At 51.4% G+C, this 20959-nt stretch overlaps 2 long non-coding RNA genes across 2 annotated transcripts; one reads left to right on the top strand and one right to left on the bottom strand.

The window, feature by feature from the left end:
* Nucleotides 1-960: 960 nt before the first annotated feature.
* On the bottom strand, nucleotides 961-5205 carry LOC138684519 (uncharacterized). The gene is made up of 3 exons (XR_011323791.1): nucleotides 4108-5205; nucleotides 1484-1832; nucleotides 961-1153 (listed from the first exon to the last, which is right to left on the bottom strand). It is a non-coding gene; the product is annotated as an uncharacterized lncRNA (long non-coding RNA).
* Nucleotides 5206-5956: 751 nt separating this feature from the next.
* LOC138684520 (uncharacterized) lies at nucleotides 5957-13063 on the top strand. The gene is made up of 2 exons (XR_011323792.1): nucleotides 5957-6479; nucleotides 12687-13063. It is a non-coding gene; the product is annotated as an uncharacterized lncRNA (long non-coding RNA).
* The last annotated feature ends 7896 nt before the right edge of the window (nucleotides 13064-20959 follow it).

Here is a 20959-nt window from a genome sequence, read left to right as displayed (position 1 = left end):
AGAGCTCTGCAGGCTGGCACCAGTCAATATTGCACTCTCTAAAAACAAACAACAACAAAACAAAACCGTGACCCTGTAGCCTTCTTTTTTTTTTTTCTTTCTTCTTCTTTCAGAGCTCATCCCTGCCTCAGCATTTTGTCTTGTCAGAGCATGAAGCGCAGGTGATCCGTACCCTGACGACTTCTGCGTGTGATGAATGCCTGTTCCGAAATAATCCAGATCTGCAAGACTGGTGTCATTTATATGGTTTTAATCATCATAACTCAAATTTTATTTACTCACGCATTTGTGAGGAAACTAATTAACTTTTAGACACTGCCTCTCCTTTTTTTGGGGGGTGGGGGTGGAAATGCGTTAGAGACCGAAAAACATTACGATTCAGAGCTCCCAACCACGAGGGAGTGATGGAGAAATCAATGAAAGCAAAGACCAACAGCAGCAACATCAACTGAAAGTTGGCTTTAATTCCGATCACGTACTTAAGCGACTCTCCAAGTCTATGCCTCGGTCCTAGGAATGACTAGTCCCTTTTTGGAAGGACAAATTTTTTCCACTTAAAAGTCCTAGACTGAAGACTCCGCTGAACGGAATGGGGATTGTCCCACGGGACAACATGCCATCAACACTCTTAATGGGGAAGGAAAAAAAAAACCCAAATAAAAATCAAGTTGAAGTACCAGTTCCCATCATGTTTCGCTCATTACATTTCTACTGGCATCTAGGTGCTCAAAAATGAACTACGGGGACACCACATATTCCTAAAAATTCAGTTATACATAAAAAAGTAAAAGGCTATTTCCAGCTTGCCCATCAAATCAGTATGAACAGAGAGAAGAGAAACACTCGACCCTGAAGAAGCTAACAGGCAGCTCTGAATTTACCAGACAGGAAATTTCATTCTTTCCCCTGAAACAAAAACACATCAAGGGACCAGTTCAGGAACAGGGCACGATCTGTGAACAGCAATTTTTCCATCACCCTTTCTGCACTAGCAGCAAATTTGCCTTCTCTGTGGGTTTAACGTGGAGCATCTGTAGCGCCCTCGAACTCGCAAGTGTTTCTCTCCGCTCCCCCAGCCCGATACGTGCGATTACCTGAGCAGCAAGCGGAACTGACCACGCAGGATTTTCTTCGTGTGACGCGGAAGGTGACACTGGGAGAAGAGGAGACAAAGAAATGAACCTGCTTGTCACACCCAGCCAACGGTGAAAAGACAGGGGAGGATTCTGCCGGAAGGGCTCTGCACCCCAGGAGCTCCCGCCGGCCGGTTTCTCTCCCCTTTGCCCGGTACCGAGGGGACGACGACACCTCGCCCGCGCCCCCTCGCAGGGGGGGCTGCCCCAGGAGAGACGGGGGACCCCCACCTCGCTTCTGCCCGCGGGAACGGACCGGGAGAGACCCTCCACGCAGAGAGAGGAGTGCGGTGTGGATTGCATGCCCGAGGGAAGAGGCCGGGCTCCCCGCTGGCAGAAGGACAACTCACCTCCCTGCTGCTCGGAGCGGCTTGCTGCGGACAGCCCTGCCCGCGCCCGGCCGCTCTTCCGCCGTGCTGGGAGCGCAGTCCGGCCGACGGACGCTCCAGCGAAAAGACACTCCAGCTAATCGCGCCTCCTGCTCGTTACAGCCGCAGGTACTTTTGCCTCTGGCTAATGCACGCTCCAGACAGCAGACACCCCGCCTCGTTCCAGCTCCCGCTTGCTACAGTTCTGGCTCGTTGAAGCCCCAGCTCCGCACTGAAGCTCCGGCTGATTTCAGCTGCTTCTCCTTACAAGCTCCAGCTACGTGCAACGGTCTGGGCTTTCCATAAGGTTGTATATCAACTGCTGTCAAAACTGGAGCATTGGGATTAAACATCAGAGTTACACGCCGAATAAATATTCGTTAGTTTGCGCGATTAATTACTTAACAACTATTCTGAGCAGCGCAGAAAGAAGAGCTGGACTCAGAGAGGGCATATGGGGTCTGAAAAGCGCCTTTCCCCCCCACAGACCATCACAGATGTTGAGTTCGGCCTGCTGCGTGCCGGACTCCCAAACTTCGGCGTCCGACACAACCAGACCCCCATCTCCAGGGAGGGTCCACGCACCCTGCCCACCCCCCGCTTCCCCCCGCAGCCCCCAACACCCTCCCACCCGCCTGCAAAACCAGCCAAGCCGGCTCCCGCTTTTGGCCCCCACACCAGCTGACTCGGGGCCCATTTGGGAGCCAAAAAACCCGGCTGCTGAGCCCGTTCTCAAGGCCCAAACACGCAGGGCCGGACCTCTGTTTCTGGGCCCAAAGCCGCGCAGCTCGGTCTGTTTCCGAGCCCCCACATCAGCCACGCGAGCCTGTTGTCAAGCCCAGGAACAGAAAACTTGTTCTCCATTTCTGACCCTGCAGTGCCCACAGGCGACGCCGAGCGTAAGCCACCCCACAGCCCTGCACCCCCGGGGCCCCACACATAGTTTCGGGGAGTGCTCGGGACCCGCGGAGGGCCCGGCCCCACGCCTCTGCCGGGCAGCCCCAGCACAGGCAGGGCATCGCTTCACGATTGCCGTTTCAGGCTTTATTTCCCCGCCATCACCGGCACGGCCAGGCCCCCACCCCAAACCCCCAGCCGAAGCACCCCCGCGGGTAGCCGGGCCCAGCCACCCAGAAAACAAGAAAACCAAAGAGGGTACAAGACAGAGACCGTGGGGAAAGGCAAGGGGAAGGACACAGAAACAGAGAGAGCGCGGGAGGGATAGGGAGCAGGACAGAGAGATGGAGCAAGAAAGGAAAAAAGGACGGGAGGCAGAACCAAGGGAAAGAGAGACAAGGACGGGGAGCAGGACAAAGGCATGGAAGAGGTAAAAAAAAAGTAGCGACGGGCTGCAGGACAGAGATGAAGGGATTAAATAGACACAGGGAGCATGACAGAAGGACACAGAGAGACAAAAGGGACAAAGAGCAGGCCAGCATCGGAGGGGAAAAAACCAACTGCGATGGGCAGCGGGAGAGAGAGACGGAAAAAGAAAAAAGTACTGAGGAACAGAAAAAAGAAAGAAGCGACAGCTAGCTGGACAGGCGGACACAGTTAGAAAGGGCGGGAGAGGGAATGGGGCAGAGAAAGACAGACAGAAAAGGCAGCGAAAGAAAGCAAGGCAGAGGAACAGCAAGGCGGGGCGGGGGGGAAGGGACAGGGGTCTGGACAGAGATGGAGAAATAAGCAGCAGGGACAGAGGAAAAGAGACAGAAAGAGGGACAGGGAACATGGCAGAGAAGGAAAAATCAGGACAGCGGCAGGACGGAGATAAAAACCTGGGATGGTCCTCAGGACAGAGAGGAATACGAATAAGAGCAGGGAGCGGGACAAAGGGATACAGCGAGAAACTACGGGACAGGAAGCAAGACAGCGCGACAGACAAGAACAATGGGAACGAGAGAGAGAGAGAGAGAGAGAGAGAGTGTCTGACAGAGACAGAGACCGTGAGAAGCACAGGGGGTTGGGAAACTTAGAAAGAGAGGTATCAGGAGCCCTGCAGAGAGAGGGAGGGTGAATAAAAAAGGGGCAGGAAGCAGCACAAAGGGTCACAGAGAGTAAGAGATGAACAGGAAGGAGGACGGGGACAGTGAGATCCAGAATGACAAAAATAAACAGCAACAGCGAGCAAGACAAAGGGATAGAAACAGAAAGTAGGAAGAAGAGAGATAGGAAGGCAGGGACACAGAGCGGCACGTACAGGCGCAGAGAGGAAAAGAACGCCAGGGCAACAGGCCAGAGAAATTGGGAGGCGGGGAAAGAGGCGGATGCAGATCAGGACAAGGAGATGGAAAAGGAAAAAACAGTGACTGGCTGCAGGACAAAGACGGGGGGCGGGGGGGGAGAGGGAGCAGGACAAGAACGCAGAAAGAAAAAGAAAGGGGGGCAGTCGAATGAGAGAGAGAGAGAGGAAGGGGGGGAGGAAGAGGGAGCAGGACAAGAGAATAGACAGAAGAGAGGAGGCACAGGGAAGCAAAATAAGCAAACAAACAAACAAAAAAAACAAACATCACAGCAGCATGAGAAAGCGAGGGGGTCAGGAGAGGGGGAGGGAGGGACCGGGAGGCACAAGAGGAGCGACAGGGCCCCGAGGGCCCAGGACGCACCACAGCTCTCACTCTTGGAGCTGCCAGGAGACCTTGCCAGTTCAGACGCTTCTTTCTCCTTCTCTCCTCCCTTGCTCTTCTGTAACTCCAGTCGCTTGGCTGTCCTCCACATAACGGAACACGCGAGCGCCTCGCAGCTCTTACGAGATGAGGCCTCCTAGACACGTAGCCTCGCTCGCTCGCTCACTACGTGGCCGTACCGCGCTGCTGGTCATGCATACAGACCCTGGCGGTCTGACCTGCTGTGGACTACGAGGCGGGATCCTCCCACACCCAGAGAGGCAGGCTCTCTCTTGCCTGCAGCGGGAGGCAGCTGCCAGCCAGATGGCCTGCTGTTTCTTCTTCTTTACCTTTCTGTGGCCTCTCCAGCTTCAGCAGCTCCCGTCCACAGCCAGTAAGCGCTCCGCCTGTCCCTCTGTGCTCCCGCGCCTCGAGGAGAGGGAGGCCAGGCAGAGACAGCCCACGCAAGCCTGAGGCTGCTGCAGTCAACGGCATCCCCGGGGACGAACGGACAACCGCACTCACAGCGTGGCCTCTGGGAGAGGGAAAGAGGCAGCAGTGACCGTTATTACCGTAGCTCGACCCTGGCCGGAGCCCCTCCTTCCGCAGGGGCTTCCGCAGACGCCGCTCGTTCCCCGTGCCGCTGCTAACGGCACCCACGTTCAGGGAGACTCGAGAACATCGCAGGGCCAGCTTGCTGCCCTCACGACAGGGCCCGGGGGCTGCCTGCGGCTACAGCACAGGCTTCAGGGGAGGGGCTGGAGCTGGGGGCAGCCGCACGGGCCGAGCGAGGGCGCCGGGGGAGCTCCGGCGACTTGGGGAGGCGCCCGCTGGCCGCGCCTGGGAGGTGCCCGCCTCCGTCCCCTCTTCCCTTCTATCGGCTCTCGGGGAACTGCCCGGCGCTGCCCCGGCCCGGCTCGCCTCCGGCGGACCGGGAGCCTGCCGCGGCGGCCGCTTCGCAGCTTCCCGTCCCGCCAGCCCCGGGCGGCCAGCGGGCAGGAGGCACCCCCCGCCACCGCCCCCGCCGGAGGGGATCGCTCGCCTCACCCGCGGTCCCGGCGCTCGCCCGCTGCCGCTGAGACCCCCGCCCTGCGCGCCACCACGCTGCTCCCAGGGACCCCGCATGCGCCGGAGGGGTCAGAGCAGCGAGCGAACGCCGGGCTGCCCCACGCGCAGGACGGCGCATGCGCCCGGGAGGCGCGTCCGCACGGCTGGTCGGGGAGCGGGCGCGGCGGGAAGCCCGCGGAAAACCACACGAAACCGGTAACGCTCCTGCGTCTGACCTTGTCGGACTCCGGGGGCCGCGGCGGCAGCGAGGACTACGCCACGCCCGAGAGCCACGCTGCCGCCTGGCCGCCGAGTCCGCGAAAACTACAGCTCCCGGCATGCCCCGGGAGGCAGCCTGCCCTGCTGCCTGGCCCCGAGGGGACGCCGCTTCCGTTTCCGCCCACCCCCACGCCGGCGCAGCCGCAGTTCCCGCCGAGCCCCCAGCGCCGCTCCGGGCAGCTCCGGCGCGCTTTCGCCGCCCGGCTCCGGCACGGCGCGGCACCCCCCGCCCGGCTCCGGCTCCGGGCAGCGCCCGCCGCCGCCGCTTCGGCACGGCACGGCGCGGCCCCGCCACCGCTCCGTGCGTCCGACACGGGCCCCACCGTCCTCCCTCGGGGCTTTCCCCGGAACCCGCCGGCCAACTGCGCAGCCCCGTCACGGGGCCCGGTGAGCACCCCTCCACGCGCTCACGTGCTCACAGCCGCCCTGTGAGCGCCCCCCCCCCCCCCCGGCCGCGCGCGCACGTGCTCCCAGCCGCCCTGTGAGCCCCCAGGGCTCGGCCTCTGCACAGGCGGCCCCCACCTCCCCCGGGCCACCCCCGCCTCCGACGTTCGCGGTCCGAGGGGCGCCCGGCCCCGCTCACCTTCTCCCGAGGGGCAGCCGCACCCCGGCCGCCGCTCCGCTCCTGCCTGGGCTCCCACCGGCCCCGCCCCGGCCCCTCCCCCGGCAGCCCCCCCTGGCCAGGGAGGGGCCGTCCCCATCAGCCTCACTGCCCGCACCTGCGGCTCCTCCAGCCCCGGCCCGCAGCTGTGGTACCCAAATCCGGAACAAAACTCCTCAACACCAATGTGAACTTAAGCAGCAGGCACTTCCTTGATTGAATGAAAGATGTCAAGAGTCAGCTGATTGGGAAGAGGTGTTAACTGGGGTCAAAATACAGATTTTAATACCCCTCTTATTTTAGTTCTAAGACTTGGCCATTGCCAGGTATCATCTTTTCCATTTACCCAGGTCCACCAGCGAGGCCACAAGGGAGATTTCTTCCAGAGAGAGGATAGAGTTATTAAGTCTAAAGTCCACGATTTGCCTTTCTGTTTCATGAAAAGGTGAGTGGATCATATATCATCACTAGTCACCCAAACAGTTAAGCCTGAACTTTTCACCTGTCCTTTAATACAGTCAACTCCAAGCGAAATTTTTTCCGTTTGGTCCCGAAGAGGGGACCAAAGATCATGTCAAATGTTATTATGCTTTCTACAAATACATCCCCGTCTTAGAGCTTTAGCTACTGGAGAAAGTCTTTGGAGTTTGGGGTCAGAGGAGCTGCAAGTATAAACCTTCATTCAGCTCTGTTTAGGATGTGTGATTTTTCTCTGGTTGTCTAAACCAGTCTAAATTTCCATAGATGGTCCCGAGACTGGGTGGCTCGAACAAGGATCCTGGAACTCCAGTAAATTCTAGACATCGTTTTATATTTTAAATATGATCCCAAGTTCCTTTTGCACTTGTCTCTACGGTCTTGGCAACTGACAGCCCCAAGGGGTGCTTGTACAAGTTTCTCCCGGAGGGCGATTAAATGAATTCTTTTGTCCACGAGGTGGATGGTTTGGTAATGTTATAATTCAGAACGCTATAATTCCTTCTTTCAAATTTAAAAAAAATAATTGGCTTTTAAATCCATCCCATTTAATTTGCTAAAATGATTCTCGTTGTTCTGCATCTTTTCTCAAGTTTTGGTTAAATTCAATGTCAGTATTCTCCACGGAACTAGATTTTCATCTGACTTTGGAATCGGAAGGCAGGCTGTTACTGAGGTTAAATTTTGTCTCTTTGCAAAACTTTGAATCAGTTACAAAACTAGATTCTTTTTTTTTAAATCCAAATTACAAAAACGGTTAATCTCAAGGTTAAAAGCTCAAACAATAATTGTTTCATTTTGTTTATCTCATGTTTAGAACCCCTCAAAAAAAATGCATACGCCCTCTAAACACACAAAAAGATTATTGCCCTCAACAATATTCCTAATAGCAACCCCAATATTATCAACTTTACACAGCTGTTTTCCCAAATAGATAATGTGAAACTTACTTATAGATTTTCAGTTTGAAAGGGCCAGTTTCTGTAGACTTCCGGTTTCTTGTTGGTGCTTTCTTTATTCTTGAATAATGAAGCCAAGGTTCTTCTCCCAGACCTTTACTGCTATAAGGGTTGTTAAAATGACTCGATACGGTCCTTTCCGCTTCTCAGTGATTTTATAGATATTCGATCTCCTGGTCGGAAGGGATGCGCTGCTACGTCCAATTCTAAGGGTCCAGCTGTGGAGACATACTGACAAAGTTCTTGAAAAGAATTGCTGAAAGAAATCGTAACACCTTTTAAAAACATATCTCCAAAGGCACTCAAGATACTCAGAACATAGGACTCTTGATACGGTCTTTCATACAACATTTCATAATGACTTAAATTTTCTTTCTCTTCTGGCTATACTCTGATTCTTAATAGAGCCATGGGTAATGCTTTAACCCATGTGAGGAGTGAGGTTTCCTGACAAATTTTACTCGACTGTTGCTTAAGGGTATAGTTCATTCTCTCTCTCTCTCCGCCCCCCTCTCTCTCCCCCCCCCGCCCCCCCACTTGCTTGTGGTCTATATGGGGTGTGATAGTCTCAATCTATAGATAGTACTTTGCTCAACTTGTCTCATAATCTTTGCTATAAAATGAGGGCCATTGTCAGATGACATTCTTACAGGCACCCCATATTTTGGTATTATCTCTTTGAGCAAGACTTTGAGTACTTCCCTTGCTTTGTTGGTGCGACAAGGGAAAGCCTCGGGCCACCCAGTAAAGATATCAACTAAAACTAGGATATATCCTTCTTTTCAAGGCAGTTCTATAAAATCAATTTGCTAATATTCTCCTAAAAATTTTCCTTATTTCATAATCCCAAAGATGATCTTATTACTGATTCGGGGATATTTTTATATATAAATTTCACATCCGCTTCTAATTGTTTAAACAATCTTTGTCATATTTCACTTTCTGTTCCCCAGTATACTTTGTGATGTTCAGCTCGGGCAATTTCTCTTATTATTGTGGGTGGGACTATTATTTGACCTGTCGGTGTTACAGCCTATCCTGTTTCATTTTGTTAGCCTGCGATCTAATAATTAATTCTTCATCTTCTTCGTTATAATTTGGAGTTTCTTTAGGCAATTTTATACTTTTCTCTGGAACTAGTGCTAGGATGCCTTTTTCCGCAGCCTCTTTAGCAGCTTTATCAGCCAGTCGGTTACCTGCGTTAGGACCGGTCTTACCTAACTGATGTGCTTTACAGTGCGTTATCGTGACTGCTGTTGGTTTCTGAATGGTTTCTAACAATTTCAGTATTTGTTCTGCGTGCTGAATGGTGGTTCCTCGTGCAGATAACGGTCCTCTTTCTCTCCGTATCGCTCCACGTGCACGTACTACTCCAGAAGCATACTTTGAGTCTGTCCAAGTGTTGACTCGCTTTCCTTGACTTAGTTCCAGAGCTCGAATAAGAGCCATCAATTCAGCCTTTTGGGCAGATATCATCGAAGGCAAAGTTGGCAACGCAATTACCTCCTCGGTAGTTATTGTCTATCTTGATAAACGTTTTCCTTCACAGATGGAACCGCTTCCGTCGGCATATAGTTCCCAATCCGTTTCTTCTAGCGGCACATCTCAGAGATCCAGTCAGCCGGAGTAAACTCTTTCGATTGTCTGCAAGCAGTCACGTTCCAGTTCTCCTTTAACTTGATCAGTTGTTGAAAACGCAACAGGGTTAACGGTGGTAGTAGTTTTTAGGTAAACATCATCTTGTTCCAGCAACGCCACTTGGTATTTCAGCATCCTGCTAGGGGATAACCAATGCCCCCCTTTCTGTTTTAGCACAACAGTTATCGTATGGGAAACGTACAGTAATCCTTTGTCCTCAGGTGAACTTACGAGCTTCCTGGATCAGTAGCACAGTTGCAGCGACGGCTCTCGGACGACCAGAGCATCCCAGACTCACATTACCTAATCGCTTCGAGAAGTAGGCCACCGCTCGCCCACTTGGCCCTAAATATTGGGCCAGGATACCCAGAGCTATACCTCTTCTTTCACGAGCAAAAAGTTCAAGTGTCTTTGTGAGATCTGGCAGGCCTAGGGCTGGCACCCCGATTACAGCCTGTTTCCATTCTTGGAAAGTAGCTTTCTCGGCATCGGTCCAATCCGTTGTTTGAGGTTTTGAGCTGCTCCTGTAAAGGTCAGGCCAGCAAGCCACAATTTATAATCTACAGGTGACACCACTCAACCATTCCCGGAAATGCTCGTCATTCATTTTTTTAGTCTTAGGTTCGGGGAGACGACAAACTGCCTCTTTTCTCTCAGTTCCCAATTGTCTCTGTCCTTTTAGGATTTTAAAACTCAAATAAGTTTCTTCTTTCTGGGTTATTTGGTTTTTTTCTTTTGACACTCGATATCCACTGATTCCCCAAAAGTTCAAAAAGTTAATAGTTAACTTTGTGCATTGTTCTTCCATCTCAGCTACAATTAACAGATCATCCATATATTTCAGCAAGATTTCTTGATTATTTTCTTTCTTCCAAACCTCTAATTCTTGTGCCAATTGATTTCCAAACACGGTAAGACTATTCTTAAGGCCTTGAGGCAAGACTGTCCACATATATTGTGTTTTTCTCCCAGTCTCAGGATTTTCCCACTCCAAAGCAAAAACCTCTTGACTATTGGGATCCAAGGGAATACGGAAAAAGGCATCTTTTCCGTCTAACACTGTGAACCATTCTTGTTTCTCCGTTAGGGTTGTTAACAAAGTATAAGGATTTGCTACTACCGGATGAATATCTTGTACTATTTGATTTATTGCTCTGAGGAGGTCTTGAACTAATCTATCATCTTTTTCATTAGCCTTTTAACAGGCAAGATCGGGGTGTTATATCTGGATTCACATTCTATTAACAATTTGTATCTTAAAAATTTTTGCATTACCATTACTAACCCTTTCCGACTTTCCGGTTTTAGGGGGTATCGTTTAATTCTTACCGGATTCGATCCTGGCTTTAAATCAACTCTCACAGGTTCTGCTTTTTGGATTTACCAGGAACTTCCCAGTCCAGACGATTGGAATTACAGCATTATACTTTGACTGGTATAATCTTCTGCTGTCGGTAAGCGTCCTGTTAACAACAAAGCCACTGCTTCGATACGTTTAGTTTCTGGAATTAAAGTTTTAATCTCTCCATTTTTTAATTTAATTTCTGCCTCTAAGTTCTCAAATAGATCTCTCCTTAACAGGATTTTAGGAGAATGTGGCACATACAAAAACTGCTGAGTGACCCATTGCTTTCCTAATTTCATTGTTAAAGATTTAAAGAAGGGTCTAGTTTCTCGTTCACTTGTTGCACCGACACTACCAATTTCTTCAAAACTTAACTCTCCCTCTAAGGTATTTAAAACTGAAAAGGTGACTCTAGTGTCAATTCAAATTCAATTTTCTGTTCTCCCAGTTTAGCTGTAACCAGAGGTTGTGCTGGGAGACTCCCCTCCGGTCCCCGTCAGATACGTTCACTTAAAAAAGAACAAGTCTACATATAGCACTTTATTCCATTTACTCTCTCTCCTACAAAACAACAGGAACTGCAATATAGTATTGTAACTCAAAGTTCTGTTTGTTTACCATTTTTCCTGCAATTCACCCCAATGTGCCAATAAACGTCCCAACGGTGATGTTTCTGGTAACTTTTCATCAGCAGTTCTATTTCCCGCACTCTTATTCTTAAACAATTTTGCTAATGCCATTATACTTATATACATTCAAATACCAAATACCAAACAAATGCAAATGACAATTGTCCCAAATAATACACAAACTCCAACCCAGCAGTAGCTTTCGCTTATGACTTACGGGCAGACGCCTAGGCTTCCGCTGCGGACGGGTACCCTCCAAGCCCCAACCCTGCGAAGCTTTCGCCGCGCCTCACGGGCAGGCTTTCCAAACAAATTCCAAAGAAGCAGCGCCTTACCTTTTTTCCAGGGAACGCTGCGAGGAGCTTTGCGAGTCGAGGGTGATGGTTCTCCCCGAGAATACCTCGGTGCCGGCCGGAGTTCGATCGACACTCGATCTCGTCCAGTCTCACTCGCAAGGTCCCATCTGGGTCGCCGAAACCGTTACCGAAATCCGGAATAAACTCCTCAACACCAACGTGAAGTTAAGAAGCAGGCACTTTGTTTATCGCAGCGCTGGGGACACGGGGGATCGCTCCTCCGAAGGCGTGTCCCGCTTAGTATCAAAATCCATCCGTTTTTACAGACTTTTCTTGTCAGGTCGTTGTTACCTAAGCTCCTTCCGTAAAAATGCATACTCTGCTCGTTCTTAAATTTAACCTTTATAATGATCGGTCCTTTGATTATATAACCTTATCAATGTTCTTATTTAAAAACAATCATTGGTCAGTTACACTTAGCTCTGCTGACTGGAATCTTCGATACTCAAATCGAGATGGGAAGGGTAAGGGGGTTTCCAAGCAGCAAACTGGTGTCCACGACGGTTTCCTTAGTTTCCTGAAACAGAACGTAGAAAAACCAGTAACTTCCTGGTGAGGTTTCTAGGGTTAGCTATTTCAAACTTTAACAATATTAAGGTTCCTAGAGTCACGCGAACACAGTTCCTAAAGTTTCTATGGCTACGTTTCAAACTTAACGATCCTATACGTTATGCTTCACAATTTTACTTCTTAATCAAACCTAACTCTTCTATGGGATTAAATTTTTATTTCTTTACCAGAATATTTGCAACAGCTGGAGCCCAGCAGGAACGGGGGGGGGGGTGTGTGCACGGCCCAACCCCCCCCCAGCGCCTCACCTCCTCCTCCCCTGGGCTCCCTCACGGCCCCTCGCCTCGTGCAAAGGGAGCGCAAACGCAGCCCGGAGGGCAAAGGGGATGGGCGGCCAGCGTTTATTCAGTCAGTCGCGTGCCTATTGAGTCCTGCCAGCGAGTCTGCTCCGGGTCTCGGGGCGCCCCGCGGCGCCCCCCCTGCCCCTCGGACACCTCTGATAGCCTATTTCCATACATTCTGTGTGGCACGTCTAAATATTGGGATGGTTTTAATATTTTGTACCAGCTGTGGAAACTGGTTTGCTGCTAGGTGACTGCAAAAGTGAGATTTGGTAAATAATTATTAGAAATCTTATACTAACACTACGACTGAAACAATAGACAAAAGTATAGCCAAGCAATTAACTAGCAGAGGTAGGTACTCCTAAGTTTTGCAGTTCTTTGCTCTTATGACTAGATGTTCCTGTACGCTAGATGAGAACAATGCTGAAACTGACCACAGGTGATTGAAACTGCGTTAAGCTTCAAGATCAAAGAACAAGGACAAGAATAAAGACTTTGGGGACAGCCAGCAAGAACTTCCAATGGGTCGGTGGTTGCAAAAGCAGCCCTTCGTCTCAAATGGATCCTTCATGGCGCGCGATCGGATGTAGGCAGTACTACGATAATCGGTTGCCATCGTTTTTACGTATATGTATACTAATCTGATTAACATGCAATTAGTTATTCTGTATAACCTGTTTGTGCTAAAGCTGTGGCATGCACGCTAGGTGCAACTATCCCCCGTGCATCCAGCGCTGCAATGAAGAACGCCTGCTTTCTAAAACTCCAAAACGAGTCTTAGGGAGTTTCTTCGACCGGCTTTTCCGTATCAGGGGTACAAGGGAGGAAAGGAAAAAGAAAAAAAAAAAAAAAGGCAGCGGTGTGGGAAAGAGAGGGGCCCAGGGGAGGGGCAGGGAGGGACCAGAACGCGGAAGAGGGGAGGCAGGGCCCCGAGGGCCCGGGGCTCGCCACAGCTCTTGTTCTTGGCACTGCCAGGAGAATTTGCCAGTTCAGACGCTCCTTTCTGCTCCTCTCCCGCTCCCCTCCTCTTCTGTAACTCCGGCAGCGTGGCCGCCCTCCCCCTAGGAGAACACGCGTCTCATAGGTCTTGCAGGACGAGGCCTCCTAGGCACGGAGCCTCGTTCGCTCGCACGCTACGTGGCCGTACCGCACCGTCGGTGCTGCGTACGGACCCTGCGGTGCACCTGGGCGGTCTGACCTGCTGCGGACTACGAAGAGGGATCCTTCCACACGCGGAGAGGCAGGCTCTCTCTTGCCTGCAGCGGGGGGCAGCTGCTGGCCGGCCAGCCTTCCATTTCTTCTTCTCTACCTTTCTGTGGCCTCTCCAGCTTCAGCCGCAGCAGCTCCTGCCCGCAGCCGGTAAGCGCCCCGCCTGTCCCTTCGTGCTCCCGCGCCGCGGGGAGAGGGAGGCCAGGCAGAGACAGCCCGTGCAAGCTTTCCTCGCCGGCGGCGTTTCCTCACCGGGAGGAAGCAACGAGCGCGGCGGCACCTGCCGCCGGTGCCGCACTGCCGTTACCGTCGGACGGCAGGTGCAGGACAGCGGCAGCCCCGCGCCCTCGCAGCCTCCGAGCTGCAGTACCGAACATTGGCCGCGAGGTGGCAGCGGCGAGCGCTTGGCACAAGGCGGCAGCGCGCACGGGCGGCACCGCAGCTGCAGTACCGAAGTCTGTTCAATAGGTGGAGGAAGAGAGCGCTGGCGAAACGCGCCGCCACCGCGCATGCGCGGCTCCGAGCTGCTGCCCGCGTTTTGGTTGCCAGGCGACAGCAGGAGCGCCGTAAACCGCGACGCCGCGCATGCGCGTTTGCCGAGGCGTCGTGTCGCGCTTTGGTTGCCAGGCAACAGTGGCCAGTGTCGTAAACGCGCCAAAGCACATGCGCGGTTGCCGATCTGCCGTAACACGTTTTGGTTGCTAGGCAACAGGAGGGGCCGTAAACCGCACCGCCACGCATGCGCGATTGCAGAGGCGTCGTGTCGCGCTTTGGTTGCCGGGCAACAGCAGCGAGCGCGGTAAACGGGCAAAGGCGCATGCGCCCTTTCCGAGCAGCCGTAAAGCGTTTTGGTTGCCGAGCAACAGAAGGAGCGCCGTAAACCCTGCCGTCACGCATGCGCTCTTGGGCATGCGCCGTGTCGCGCTTTGGTTGCCAGGCAACAGCGGCTAGCGCCGTAAAAGGCGCAACGCGCATGCGCCCTTGCTGAGCTGCCGTAACGGGCTTGGTTGCCGAGCAACAGAAGGAGCGCCGTAAACCCTGCCGTCACGCATGCGCTGTTGGGTAGGCGCCATGTCGCGCTTTGGTTGCCGGGCAACAGCGGCCAGCGCCGTAAAAGGCGCAGCGCGCATGCGCCCTTGCTGAGCTGCCGTAAAGCGTTTTGGTTGCCAGGCAACAGCAGGAGCATCGTAAACCGCGCCGTCACGCATGCGCTGTTGGGGAGGCGCCGTGTCGCGCTTTGGTTGCCGGGCAACAGCGGCAAGCGCCGTAAAAGGCGCAGCGCGCATGCGCTCTTGCCGAGCGGCCGTAAAGCGGTTTGGTTGCTTGGCAACAGCGGGAGCACCGTAAAGCGCGCCGCCGCGCATGCGCCCTTGCCAATGCGCCGTGTCGTACCTTGGTTGCCCGGCAACAGCGTCGAGCACCGTCAACGCGCCGCCACGCATGCGCAGCTGTCGAGCTGCTGTACCGCGTCTTGGTTGCCCGGCAACAGCTGGAGCCCACCGACACACGCCACCGCGCATGCGCCCCTCCCCAACGCCAGTTCCCACCTTCGGTCACCGGGCAGCAGCATCCGCATCCCCGTAACCATCCTCTTCTGAGCAGCAGCTGGATGAGGGATGACTGACAGCTCAGCCCAGCAGAGACCAGCCACAGGCGCCAGCTACTTACTGGGGGCACAGGGCTTACATTGCCCTGCCCTTTCCCCACTCGCAGCCCGGGCAGTCATCTTCATCGCCTCCGTTCCAAAAAGCACCCGAGTGGCTGGAGCGTTTACAGCAGTCAAGTGCAAAGAACAGACAATTCGGGTGGTCGCTTCTGTCCCTGCCCCCCCACCCCATCATCTGGAGAGGAGAAGCAGCACAGGGACCTGCAAACGGCAGGGGGGAGGGGGGGGGTGGTCCCCTGGAGCAAGCCCCAGGGACTGTTGTATCCCTCTGCATGTGGCATCAGGGTTGCGGGAGTGAAAGCAGCCAGTCAACAGCTGCTGGCGAGAGATTTAAAAAAAAAAAAACAAAAAACATAACACCTGGTTCAGGTGACAGCCTGAAGGCAGGCCACAAGAGACCCAAAGCTGCTTTGTGCCAGAGGGGCAGCTCTGTCCAGCAGGAAACGCCGTGTCCCAGCGCACCAGATGCGAGCGGCCCACCTGCAAGCGAGCGATACCCTGGTGACCCTGGGGCTCGGTTGGGGTGGGCGCACCTTTCCTCACCTCCGTGCTATCGGAACTCTGCTCTCCTAATCCTGCACGCACGGCTTCTTGTGCGGGGCTTGTCTCTGATCGAAGAGACGCTGCACAGTGTTACTTACCGCCCCGCCCTCCGGCGCGCAAAGTAATGCGACGTGAAGCAGGGAAAGCAAAGAGGCGTGTCGGGATATTAGTAGACCTCAGCAGACAACCATAGAGCCCTCGAGGTTCCATCTTTGCTCCCTACAGGAGCGTGGCTCCGCACTCCTTGCCGCTCCCGCCAGCGAGCGTCACAATTGCCCTTTGCTGCCTGCAACACGCAGTACCTGCACGGCCCCAGTACTGCCGCTTACAGAGCAAGAGGCGCTCGCTATAAAGCGGCAATGAAGAATAAGGATGGCCCGTCAAGATGGCAGGAGGAACATAGAGAGCCTCCAGCATTAGCCAGGCAGGGCTTGCAACTCACCTCGTGTCGTGGTTTAACGCCAGCCAGCAACAAAGCCCCACACGACCGCTCACTCGTTCCCCCGCCCCCAGTGGGACGGGGAGACAATCGGAAGGGCGAAAGTGAGAAAACTCATGGCTTGAAACAAAAACAGTTTAATCATTTAAAAGAAACAACAACAACTTGTAAGGAAAAGAAGAAAAAAAAATGACAGAGAATGGGGTGCAGGCAGCATGCCAAGGGTATGGAGCCTGACAGATGATGGGGGGGGGGGGTGGAATATGGAGGCGGGAAAGGAAGCCGGGGGGGAACGGGGACAGGAGATAGAAGAGCAGGGGATGCGGGGGGAAGCAACTCGCGTGGGTTAAAAACTCGAATGGGTGAAGGGGGCGGGCTGGAGCAGCGGGGGGCATATAAGGGGGAGAAACACACGCCGGGGAGAGGGTAGGTGAGGGTTCAGAGGTGCATGGGGGGACACGGGTGGGGATGACCTACCCCAGGGAGTCCACCCAGGACGATCCACAGCAGGTAACTCACCTGGGATAACCCGCAACAGAGCATCCACACCAGATCATCCACGCTGGGAGGACCCCCAGCAACGCCCCTCAAACTGCCTGTGCTTCACCCCCAATCTTCCCCAAACTGGGGAGTTTTTTGCTTTTTCAAAATACTCAGTTTGGGGTGTGTTTCAGTGCTTTTCCACAACATAAAAAGGGGTGTGGGTTTTGGTTGTGGGTTTGTGCATGAAAATGGGGTGGGTTTTTTGCTTTCCAGCTGCACAAATCCAGGTGGATTTGGCTTTCCCAGGAGTCCCAAAGTCGTTTGGTTTTTTCCATTGCAGACCCAGAATCAGGGGGTTTGGGGTTGTCCTGGTTTCGGCTGGAATAAAGTTCATTTTCTTCTGAGTAGCTGGTACAGGGCCATTTTGGATTTAGGATGAGAATAATGTTGACAACACACTGATGCTGTAGTTGTTGCTAAGCAGTGTTTATACTAAGTCAAGGACCTTCCAGCTTCTCATACCGCCCTGCCAGCAGAGGCTGGGGGTGCACAAGAAGAGTCGCTGAGCTAAAGCAGGATTCCAGGTAAACAGGTCAGCTCGAAATACACCACCTCCTTTAAAAGTTAAGAGCGATCTGAACACTTAAAATCAGCATTTAGGCTAATCGATACCATTTTGAACACCTTCTTAGCATACAAGTAAACACTCTTGCCGGTGTTGGAAAACGTCTCCTCCCTTCCTTACAGCACTGCTGCAGGGAGATAACCCTGGGAGGCTGCGGGACGAGGTCGTACGCAATCAGAATCTACGCTTACGGATCCACCGCAACAGCTACAGCCCTTGCGCTGCTGCTGCTGCTTTGCATCTTGCTTGTTTGGTGAATAAAGCCGAAAGTGAAGTGGAAAACTCCAAAGAGCAAAATGAAAAATAAAGAATAAATCTCAATAATTCACTTTACACTAAAAAGGTGTGCCCATGTTTATATACGTCCAATAAAAATACTTATACTGTAAAAGTATTTGATTTTCCTTTTCCATTACCTTAACTTGCACAGCTCTGAATTCATACCATTAAATTATCTCTCTCCAAAGTACACAGTTATAACGCGACTAGGGGTTTTTGTGCGTGTTACAGAACGCGGAGGGACACCTGGCCAGCTGAGCTGCCCAAGAGAGGTGCTACTGAACTGCCAGGGAAACGCACCATTGAAAGCCAGACAAAGAAAGTACTTCAGAGCACTCCGTCAAAACATCAGGAAAAAAACCCCATAACATTCAGTTGCCTCTCTTTTTAAACATTTAGAAAAATACCTAAACTGCTTACATACACCTAACAAATCACATACTACAGCTATTTGGCAGTTGCAGTTTAAACAATGCAAGTCAATTTGTAAAATCCCCAGTGCTGCAATACCTCAGACTACCAAAAAGGACTGGCGGATTCCCTAATGCTTTTGGCAGTACTGAAGCATGCAGAGCAACACTTTTTCATGTTATCTCGACTGTTACAACTGAGAAACCAAAGACCAGTGATGCCATCAACTTTAGGAAGATGGGCTGTGCTTGGGTCTTTGGAAGGAAATTGACTTTTTTTTTTTTTCTTTTTTTAAAGAGAGTGAAAAGTCTTGTTACTGATGACTTCTACTGTCAAGTCGATCACCTCTGAAGATCCACTCTGATGGGAAGTTCATAAAACAAAATTTCTTTGAGAGAGAAAGACTTCCATTTTGGAAAATCTCTTTCCAACTGAAGTCAAAATTACACACTGTAGGTTAAAGGAAAAAAATACATTACTGAAGCAGTAACTCATCAAAAACACCTCAGGACTCACTGTCACTAGTTACAAGGCTGCTAATGCTTCCCGGGAAAGCCTGGAAAACACACAGATGCGACACCCGTTTGTCCTGTTTTGTCCACGTCTCTTCTTTGACCTTGATTGCTTTTAGTACAGATGCTAATTATCTCCGTAACGTTTTTGAGTACTACTATAAGATATTTAAAAAAAAAATCATTGACTGTAAAAGCATAAAGCTTTTATCATGAAAACAAAGTCTGTTTCTTCTGAACAGCTGAACTCTTACGAACAGTTTCTTCCGTCTTTTAGTACAAAATTATTTTCACAGTATCATTTACTAGCAAGCACACAGCAACAAAAGATTATGCTTTCAGGAAGAGAAAATAAACTGAGGGAAGTAAACTTTGTATAGGTGCAACATGCTCCGGAACAGAACTTATTTTTAGTATTTGTGTTAAAATATTTCATGTAAAAAAAAGTAGAAGGAGAGTTGGCACACTCTCAACGTTAAAGTCCATACCGCAAGTACCTTTGGAAAAATGCAGACACACATCATAGGCGTACCTTGTACTTACAGGCCACTACGGAATCTTTCCATCTGTCTCGTACCGTCACGGCAGAAGAAAGGGCAACCACGGCGAAACGGTGCCAGCTGACATCCAGCTGAGAGAAGAAAAAAAAAAACATTAGCACAAAGCTGGGTAGGAATCCAAAGCTGCCTTTTTTTTTTTGTGAACGTTTGTGAAGACAGTACGACTGAGCGGAGGAAAAAGTATTTTTGCGTCATCTTCGGTACAGTTGTTGACACAGGCCACTAGAGCTTTTGCATTTTTCAGACAACCGTGCCTTTTTTTTTTTTCCCTTTCTTTTTTGACTCATTGGCAACTTTACTTTCACTAGAACTCACTTTCCTAGATACACGCAGGTGACAGACATAGAGACCTACATACATTTTCTCAAGCCTTAGTATAGCCGAGGCTTCATCACCCTATACGTCCCAAGTTGAGTATTTGTGCTAAAGAGCATAGCAACACATCTGTCCTCGTGAACTGCCTCGTTGCAAAAAAGGAATCATTTTTTCCAGGCCGTTGCTCCAAACGGTCAAGATCTTTTAAAACCGCAGTTGTGCCACCAAACCCGCTCAGGGTCCCTCCTAGCTTTTGACCGCCCTGAGATTTAACAGGCACACGCTCCATTCCATCTTCCAACAACAAAAATACGTTAACGCTCTCGGACCCAGAGCGCAACCCTACGGATGTCCACGCACACACCCTGCCGTTTTGATGAGGAGCCACCCAGCATCCCTGCGAGCACAGCTGCACGCACCAGATTGGTTTCCCCTACGCTGCGAGTTACCGGTTTCGGTGAACGTAGTTTCTGACGCTTTAAACCGAAAACCGTATCTCGACGCTTCGCCACAGCAGAAACGACCCATCGCCAGAACGCTACAAAAACGCAGTAACACCAATTGCAAACCCACAGCAGCAACAGCTCCAGAAATATTTAGACCGGGAACAAGGGAGAAAAATAAAACAGCTTCATCTCACGCACAGGGGAGCGGCAGGCAGAGAAAAGGGTCGGCATTCTGAGCCCTTACAGAAAACAGGCATCCTCCTTCCACTCCTCAGCCCGTCCGTGAAGGTCTAAATACCGCAACACTACTATGGCAACGTCAAGAGTAGGGCACAGCAGCCCTGCCACTGGACTTGCCACTGACCCATGCTATTTACGTAGCAGGACGCGTACGCAGAGGGACACGTTTTGCCACACACAGCCCTGAACTTCCTGAAAATTTACGTTTACCGAAAAAAGCCATTTGGAACATATTGCCAAACAACGTTCGGCAAGAAAGCTTTGATGCCTTTGACACACACAAGTTTCTGGTCACTTGCTATTTGCTTCCTGTTGCTGCTGCTGTTCTTCCTTCAGAAATTCTACTCGTCGCCAAGTTATTCACTACTGGTTCAAGCATTTGCCTTCCTGGTATTACCAGCACATTCACAGAGGCAAGTAACTTAATTGCTCTTCTACACTTATCCAAACGACAATTACAGCCATGAAAGAGAAGGAGAGGTCAGGCAGCAGAAGAGCTCTGCAGGCTGGCACCAGTCAATATTGCACTCTCTAAAAACAAACAACAACAAAACAAAACCGTGACCCTGTAGCCTTCTTTTTTTTTTTTTCTTCTTCTTTCAGAGCTCATCCCTGCCTCAGCATTTTGTCTTGTCAGAGCATGAAGCGCAGGTGATCCGTACCCTGACGACTTCTGCGTGTGATGAATGCCTGTTCAGAAATAGTCCAGATCTGCAAGACTGGTGTCATTTATATGGTTTTAATCATCATAACTCAAATTTTATTTACTCACGCATTTGTGAGGAAACTAATTAACTTTTAGACACTGCCTCTCCTTTTTTTGGGGGGTGGAAATGCGTTAGAGACTGAAAAACATTACGATTCAGAGCTCCCAACCACGAGGGAGTGGTGGAGAAATCAATGAAAGCAAAGACCAACAGCAGCAACATCAACTGAAAG

Source organism: Haliaeetus albicilla, chromosome 2 (genome assembly GCF_947461875.1).
Source record: "Haliaeetus albicilla chromosome 2, bHalAlb1.1, whole genome shotgun sequence".
Classification (NCBI taxonomy): Eukaryota; Metazoa; Chordata; class Aves; order Accipitriformes; family Accipitridae; genus Haliaeetus; species Haliaeetus albicilla.
Note: the sequence above shows the minus strand (reverse complement) of the source record. Positions and strands in the feature narration are given on the sequence as shown.